The 8,766-nt window shown below is 42.4% G+C and overlaps 1 long non-coding RNA gene across 1 annotated transcript in view; it reads left to right on the top strand.

Moving 5' to 3' along the window:
* Positions 1–8,545, top strand: part of LOC147152806 (uncharacterized) — a 58,393-nt gene extending 49,848 nt beyond the window's left edge. The window contains exon 3 of the long non-coding RNA XR_015088987.1: positions 8,458–8,545. This is a non-coding gene — a long non-coding RNA (uncharacterized LOC147152806). The remainder of the gene's footprint in view (positions 1–8,457) is intronic.
* Positions 8,546–8,766: the final 221 nt, after the last annotated feature.

Here is an 8,766-nt window from a genome sequence, read left to right on the forward strand (position 1 = left end):
GGCAAATGATGTCACTGGTGACATTTGAATCCTTTCGACAACTGGTTCACGTGCAGAAAAAAAAGCGATCCCTGGAAATGTTGTGTGTTAGTTGTTGTGCTGAAGCTTGGCCAATTTTCTGTTACAAACACAATTGTTAAAAAATACATTGAGGGGATCTCTCCAAATCAGATATCACACATGGTATGCAGTGAAATATGTTAGTGCTTACTCCTTAGTTCCGAAGCCTCTTTTATACCGATTCCGAGTTTTTGTTCTTCTCCGATTCAGTTTTGGAGTTGTCACCTCATTTTTTTTTTCGTCTCAGGAAACAAAGTAGTTTGATTTAGAAGTGCAGGAGCACCTCATAGAACTGAACATTGGCTAAATGATTTATTATCAGTGCAAAAATGAATTAAATAAAATAATAAATCCCTGTCAGTACATGGAGATGGAAGTGCATATCCAAGTCAATACAGGGAGAAAATATTGTTTCTTAACAAAAAGCTTTCATAGATCAATGTTTTTTTCTTACCATAGCATTAACCACAAATTAATAATAAACAAAGGGCATGCAGTAAATAAACCCCACAAGATGTAATTATGGTGTTTTAAATTCAGTGACTGTGCATTTATGAGACAAACGTCATTCTCATGTGTAGAAAGGCCTGTCCCTCTTCCATCCGCTAGAAAGCAGTGTTGCTGTCTCCGTTGAATGCCAACGATCTCTCGTTTTTCGTTTAAAAATTGGAAATTGAAAAACAGAAAGCTAGATCCTAGCTTTAACTGATCTTCTATTACCTGTTTATTTAACACACATTGGGAAACAAGCAAAACACAACCGTAATTTGTTTCCATCGAAATTGCTTTACCTTGACACTACAGACAATCTTTTTCTGCCTCTACTTCTATAGCCGCTGCTGCTGCATATTATTTACAGATGAGAAGTCATGATAAATGCACACACATAAAAAAAAAATGTGGATTTTGGAAACAAATCTCCCCTCAACCGTTGACAGCCTGTCATGTAATTATACCATTCCAAGTTATTCCACTCTTGACTAAATACCTGGTCCAGCAAAATAAAGCCCACCTGATTTGTCTGCTTTTATTCCGCTGACTCGGAGGGCGACTTGGACCACAGGCGATCCTAACGGTGACCTTGTTGACAGTCCTAGTCTCGCTCTCGTTCTCATAACCTGCCATATAATTAATTGTGAGCATCCCCCCATCATACCGGTTACATTTAACAACAATGATAAATGGTATGAAAACTTGCCAAAGGCGTTCTGTTATTGGTTTTTAAAGCAACATGGTGTCTCATCGGGCAGAGGGTCTGGCCCAGAAGCAAGAGAAATGGATTTATGATTAAACACAATAAAGGAGACAGAGGGAACACTGCCACGGGAGGCCGCATAATGGTCCAAGATGCTCTTCGGGGTGATGGAACACAATGGTGCTGTTAAATTTACGCCCAATATATAATTTGTATGAAAGCCTGTGCTGTGTTGGCTCTTTAATTCTCTGTACGCCATAGTCACCATTAGCCTTCACAGCCTTTGTCGTTCATGCTGACTGAAATGAAATAATAATATAAACAAAAAAAAACCAAACATGTTTTATAACAGATGCATCACTCAGTTAATTAGCTGTTCAGACGGAGACGGCTTTGGCCTCGTCATAAATCATCTTTATTTGTCATTTATTCCTTACCCAATATAATATGACAAATAGATAGAAACAAGGCGGGAGGGCTGGTGCAATCGCGTCCTCTCTCTCTTTCCTCTCATTTATGAAACTACAAAAGTCGATTAAGTAGTACAAAGATGAAAAATAATTGACAGAAGATATTTTGTCCTGCCATCCATTCGTCCCTTCATCCATTAGCGCATCTTATTCTGCTAAGGGTCAAGGGGTGAGGAAGGCTACTTTGCTTTGGACTGATCATATGACAATTACGCAACAAAAACATTTGGTGTAAGGTACGTGAAGATAAATGACATCTATCAGTGTCATAAATGGCCCCCATACACAGCAATTTGAGATAGTTCAGATAAGATCATCCTTCATTGGACTCCAGAGGGGAAATTGAACTGTTACAGAAGTGCAGGGTAAAGCAACATGCAGCCAAAGATAACCAAAGCAAATAGATTAATTATGTGTAATAATAGAAAACAAAATAAACATTACAAACAACACCATTTTTCTTGGTGTATCGTAACAAAAACTGTAATTAAAAACTGTCTTTGTGAAGTAATTTATATCAAAGAACCTCTCTGTCCGACTAATTAGAAATGCGCTGATAATGTCTTCAAAGTTTTCATTTATGATTGTGTCTCAAATTTATCTCTGTGTTGTCAGCAGCCAAAACTCGCAGAGGCTCTCGGAAGTCTTTGTCATTTTGAGGTAATCGACCTCTTAATACCACCATCATGTTGCAATTATAGCAGCCGTCAATACGGTACGAAAGCGCACTAAAACAAGGCGTGAAGCTCGCTTTTCTGGAAAAGTCAACCTTAAAAATGAATCTTGAAGTTAGGGCTGCCCGATTCAGCGATTTTGAACCGTAACCGAATTTTCTGGATAAAACGATGTTAAAATCGTTCATATCGGCACGTTCGATTTTGTTATTTTTGGTGTATCTAAGCCGCCGTAGTTTCTTCTGCATTTCCGCTTCCTCCTATGAGCGTGCAGTCCGAAACAACAACAACTTCCATTCTACCGGCGATTCTGCTATTTACTCAGGCAAGTGAGCGTTTAGTTAATAAATCGGGCAAAAATAGATCTGCAGTGTAGTGTGTGCCCCGCATGTACAATACAACCCGTGAGCAAGTAACTCAACGTCTGAAAGGCGTCCCTTTTTTCCTCCTCTACAACGAACCTCTGGTCCAGTCGGACAATGCGTCCGTACTCAAGCTTGACGGTGCATTGTATTATTGAGTGACAGTTTTGCACTAATCATTGATTTATGTTTAAGTAAGACCAGGAAGAAAGGTGAAAGGCTCGTCACTAGCTGGTTGGCAGAATGACTTGCTGACAGACTGTTTGGTTTACAGACTTGACTGTCTACCTTCTCTCATGTCGATGATTTCATTTCAGATGGTATATGCACTTTTTTCTTTCATTATTGGTTTAATTAAGAACAGATCTGAAATCTTTTGTGTAAGTGAAATGCTGCTAGTCCCAATGGATTGTTCTGTGTGTATTAAGTTAAATTGACTGGCATTTTGAGTTCAAAGAAAGAAAAAATAAGTTTAAATGAAAGCCATTCAAAATACTTCATTTTTCATTATTTTTTATGTTACAAATAAATCGTAATCGTAATCGTGGAATGGGGTTTGAGAGAAAATAATCGGGATTTTCTTGTTAGGCAAAATCGAACAGGCCTACTTTAAGTATGGCTTAAATCAAGTTGATTTTTCACTTCACTTCATTTTTCACAATGGCTTCACTCAGCCATTGTGGTTATTAGAATAAATAAATAAATGTACTCATGCGTGCAGATTGTTACAGATATGTTTTGCTATAGTCAAACTTGGCTCTAACAAGTTTTGATCCGACCAGCAAATCAGAGGATGGGAAAATATCCACCTTATTGTGATGCAGCTCGTTGGCCATGCCGGCATATTTTGCTAAAGAAAAATGACAAAATATCTGATTTGACACACACCCCAAAAAAATCATCGACATACACATAAAATGAGGAGTACAAACAGAAAACAGGCAACCACAGAGTCTCACTTACGGACAGTTTAGAGTCTTTGATGAAACTAACAGTACATGTTTTTGGTCTGTGGGAGGACGCTGGAGTATTTGCAGAGAGCACACACACACACACACAGAACATCAATAGCTCTAAAATAGACATTTGAATCTTGAAGAACCTTCTTGCTGCAAGGGAACAGTGCTAACCGATATGCCACTGGGCCTCCTCGGGCAGTGTCGATGGTAGCTGATATAAATCCTGCAAACCTCACTCCTTTATTTAGCTTTTTGACCATAAAATCGAGCATATACCTGTCAGTGTTGATTTAAATACACGCACAAGCTGGAATAATTTGTTCAGCTTGGGCACTGCTGCCACAATATGCTTTTGATGAAGAGCCAAAATAAGAGGCTTTCAGCGTTAAGAAGTCATCGACTGCGCGTGCGTCATTAAGACGATCTGCCCTCAGTAATTCCAGAGGAGCAAGTTTGATCAAGCTGTCAGCGCTCACTGTGGCTTAAATCCGCATGGCGAACGTTCGCTGGCCGCCCAAATGCGAGACTGTGGTCAGCGGCGCGCGCACATGACGGCCATGGGCCGCTGTCCTCGCACTCACCCCATTGCATTGTTAAGCCGCGCGCATGAAAGCGAGCTGTCACCGAGCACAGAAGACAAGGCTAAATATACTACAACTGTCAAACTGCGGGCCTTTACTGTGCTGTCTGATTGACAGCCGCATGCAGTTTCAAACCTGCACCCACACGCTAGTCATGGAGGCCTTGTCTACTCTATACGTACCCGGAGGTTTTGCAAAAGGCGGCTATTAGCTTGCGGGTTAGCCCTATCATCCACACATTATTTTCATTGAAAACGTAAAAAAAGAAAAAAAAAAAAGGAAGTTTGCGGATTTCTCCGGACCCGCGTTTGGCTGTGGACACTTAGACCAGGAGATTTACGTCGTCACTATGCGTCAAAAGTGCTCCGACGTCACTTGTGCGACTTGTGTTTTCAAGTGAGTCAACATGGATGCCCGCGGAGTTGCGCCGGTTATAGCCATTCTCCAGGCGCTTATTTGTCCGCAACCAACTACTACTTCTCGTTGAAATGTTTAAAAGCAGTTCCGACTCCTTGTCGGTCCTCATGAACGAGCCTGGCGCCATGTTTTTGCGTTCGTGCAAGTGACGTCAAAGGACGGAAGTTCCTTCTGAATGGACAGTATTGAGCTAACTACTGCTGCCTAGAGGCTTGGCGTACATTTGAAAGCACACTTCCGCAGTGTAGTGTAGCTGCGTTTTTAACAAACGAGGATGTGTATTCCAACACCTAATGAGAGTGTGTGTGTGTGTGGGGGGGCTCAATATTTGTCTAAAAAAAGCCTGGATGCGTGTAAGGCCAAAAGTCACTCAAACACACTTTGCTTGCAAAACTACCAAACTCTTACACGCGCACAGATGCACAAACTGGCCGCGCCGCCATCCTGCCACCACGTGCTCATACTTCATCCGACTCCATGCTGGCATGAAAGTTTGATTTATCCTCGTAATATCCATCAGGTCAGTAGGACCTTGGGAAGGCTCAGCCATAAAAATCCCAGCTCTTCCCGGGCCTTTTTAATACAGTCTCAGTAAAATGGCTGAAGGTCAACTGTACCCTCACTCAATCAGATGTAAGCAGCTCCTGCAGCCACAGCGAGTGTTGTTGCAGTAAAGTTAGACAGATCGCTGCGGTAGCGCAGCCAAGGGAGCCAAGGGAGAAATGGCTGCTAGATGTTCAGCAGTGGAAAGATGCCTCTCCCACGGAGAAGCCATTACTCCCAAGTAAAAGAAATCAATCGTGTGGTGGCGACGCTGTAAAACATCTCCGCTGCGGAGCGGTAACTCAAAATAAAATGTGTCCTAGAATGAAATGTCCCTGCAGAAAGAGTGCAGAGCAAATTTAGATGAATTCCCCCAAACAAAATGGATTCTTATGATGTGCGGCACCTTAGCGACTTAGCTGAATTATCGTCGTCGCGTGTGGCGTTTGCAGTTGAGACAGCAGGCGCCACTGAAAGAGACTGCTGAATCTTTGTTTGCTTACTTCTCATCAGGACATGAACGATCCTCGAGTCTGCATTGCTTTTATGATCACATTTACTCATGAGGATTTATTGTGGATTCCCTTTCGGGGAAATTAGAAACGTAACTCAGAAAAGCAGAGGAATCCACGCACATTGAACGCAACAGCGCAGACAGCGCCTGATAGTTGGGATTAATTGCCCTGAACTTTCGTCCCATTATTTAGGGGCGAATACCTGCATTTTTATTTTCAGTGCAGTTTAATTTTAGGATAACAAAAAATCGGCGGGTGGGTGGGGGTTTTGGGGTGGGGATCATTTTTATGAATAAGAGTGGGGGGTCGAGGCCGGACGGGCAAAAAAGGGTCAAGTGCCCAGCTCTGGTTAATGGCTTGTTTTTTTTTATCTTTGACATTAATGTGAATTTCATTCAAATATTGTCTATCATTATGAATCTACTACTGCGTTAACATAAGATCACATCGAGCCTCTCCGGTTCAAAAGTATGAGCAAAATCAGACGCGTAGCAGCTGAAATCTAATTGGACAAAAACAATCTACATGTCCTATTCATGTCTGGAAGCTGGGAAGCCAAGACACACGTTTATTCACAAATGCCGTTTTTGAACAATATGTTTTATTCATTCTTTTGAACTTTTACAAACGGGTTACAACAGAGTGACATTAGGAAAAGAAACGTGTCCCGGTGTGACAACAGTTGAGAAAAACTGATCCGAAAAGACAAAATGATCAATAATACCTGTGAGATATACCTGTATACAGTCTGTTAGCATCCACAGCAAATGGAAGCAGTGTGGCGGATTTACACGTTCATTTATCAGCTAATGTGACAATTCCTGATTGTGGCTGATGACTCATGACACTGTGTAAGTCCCGGGTTCTGTGATACTTTGAGTCATCCTAAAGAAGTAGTGCATATTTCTCCTTGTAAGTGACTGTCAGGCTTGCGTGCTGTCATTTGCGATGACCTTGTCACTCGCGCTCGGAAGATCTTTGAATTACATCCCGCGCTAGCCCCCTAATGCCATCATTACCATTATTAATGGGACATGACACAAGTCATTGCCACGCATAACGTTCGCCCACAACCCAGGAGTAATGGCTTCCCTCTGATGTAACGCCACCGCTTTCTCGCTTCCTGCGCCAGGAAGTCAAATAGCAAGCGCGCCGGGCGTCTGCTGCGGACTCCACAATGCCAGTTGTCACACACACACACACACACACACAAAAATCCAATTTCATCAGTGGGTGTGTGCGTGGTTGCTAATTAAATCACTTGTCTGTAATTTGCTTGAAACACATCAGCTTTGCCAACATTATGGGGACAATGATTGAAAAGGTGGTGCTGCTGGGGCGAGTTGGTCAAGTTCTCCCTCCGGTGTATTTTGTGTGACGAGATCATTCGGCAGGCTCAATATCGAACTGCTCGTTTGCAGAAATCTGCGATGGATGTGAGCTGCCGTGTCAATGGATTCGCATTTATCGCGGTCCGTACCAAAGTATTTAACGCTATGTGCACTAGCCTTTCTTTCAATCTGTGTTGTAAATGTCATGTCATGTCATTTTCCAAACCGCTTATCCTATACAGGGTCGCGGGGAGTTGCTGGAGCCTATCCCAGCCGTCAATGGGCGAAGGCAGACTACACCCTGAACTGGTCGCCAGCCAGTCGCAGGGCACACATAGACACTGTCACTGAGCGGGAATCGATCCCACGCTGCCCGCACACAACTCAGGCGTGTGTACCACTACACTATCAGCGGACACGTGTTGTAAATGCTTTTCCTCAAATGATTTCAATTCAACTGAAGGGCAATAAGAGCTTGGAATGGTCAACTGTCGCTTTTCAGATCCACGCTCATATTGCAATGCGATTGTGCAAGTTGATTAAAACAAAAGCAGACATGTCATGACCTGGTCCAGTCAGCTTTCTTAGTCATTTCTATACTGCTCGCAGACAAAGAGGGAGAGAAAGGCTGCTTTATTTGGCTTTATTTTGTAGATTTCATACACAAGGCAAATCAATGCGCTTCACGCTAAGACACCGCATAAAAGCAACCACAGCAGTACAAAATTTACTAAGAGAACGTACAATGACAAGATTTAAACACATTTTAAAAGTAAAGAGGACAAAAAAGTTTCTAAAATGACTGAAAGATTCCAAAAATAAAGATAGAGGGCATGTTAGTATAGCGCAAGGGGAGATTAAACTAGCATTGTTGTCATTTTTAGTTAAAAAAAAAACCCCAAAAAAACACCTGGTTATGCGCATGGAATAAATTGTACTTTCCAATGAACTTCTCATTTTATGCCCGAGTCTAAATTGCTTTCAATTCTGTTTGCTGCATTGACATTATCTCTTGCAAGAATGTAGCTGGGAGCTCTTGTTATTTGGTTTAACATTTCAGTCAAAGTGCAGAATGTTGGGAAAATTGGAATGGCCTGAAAGGATGCTGCGTGTGTGACGGACAGCTTGAAATTGTTGAGCGTCTAACTGTCATGGCTCATCTGTTTTTGGCAAGAGTGTACAATAATGAGAGTACAATTATTGCTAGTATTAGGCATCTTTGGATGGAGCATCATCATCCGGTCTGTTTGTTAGTGTTGGTATTGTTTTGATTGTTGCTATATATTTCCTCGACTAAATGAAACATTTCTTTGCAATGTTTAGCTGTTTGATGTCTTTGTTGTCTTGCAGGCTGGGGATCCTTCCCGGCTAAAACTCACATCTCATCATTTGGAGCCTCTTTCCTGGAGCTCTGAGCCCTGCTGCTGCTCTGGCGTGGTAATTACCTCGTCCTCCTTTGCTGCTAATGAGAAGGTAAAATATGGGTGTCTGGCAACCGCATTCATTTGCAACCCCGGCTCGCTCCCGGCAGGAGACGACAAGAGGGAGAGAGAGGCTCGTTTTTGCCCACAAGCCACCGTGGAGCGATGGCATACATTCACGGAACCACCTGTGCTAGTTTTCCCGCGTAACCTCAAGTGTTGGGCTGGAATAATCGCT

Source organism: Filicampus tigris, chromosome 1 (assembly GCF_054856515.1).
Source record: "Filicampus tigris isolate MCC_2025a chromosome 1, RoL_Ftig_1.0, whole genome shotgun sequence".
In the NCBI taxonomy this organism is placed as follows: domain Eukaryota; kingdom Metazoa; phylum Chordata; class Actinopteri; order Syngnathiformes; family Syngnathidae; genus Filicampus; species Filicampus tigris.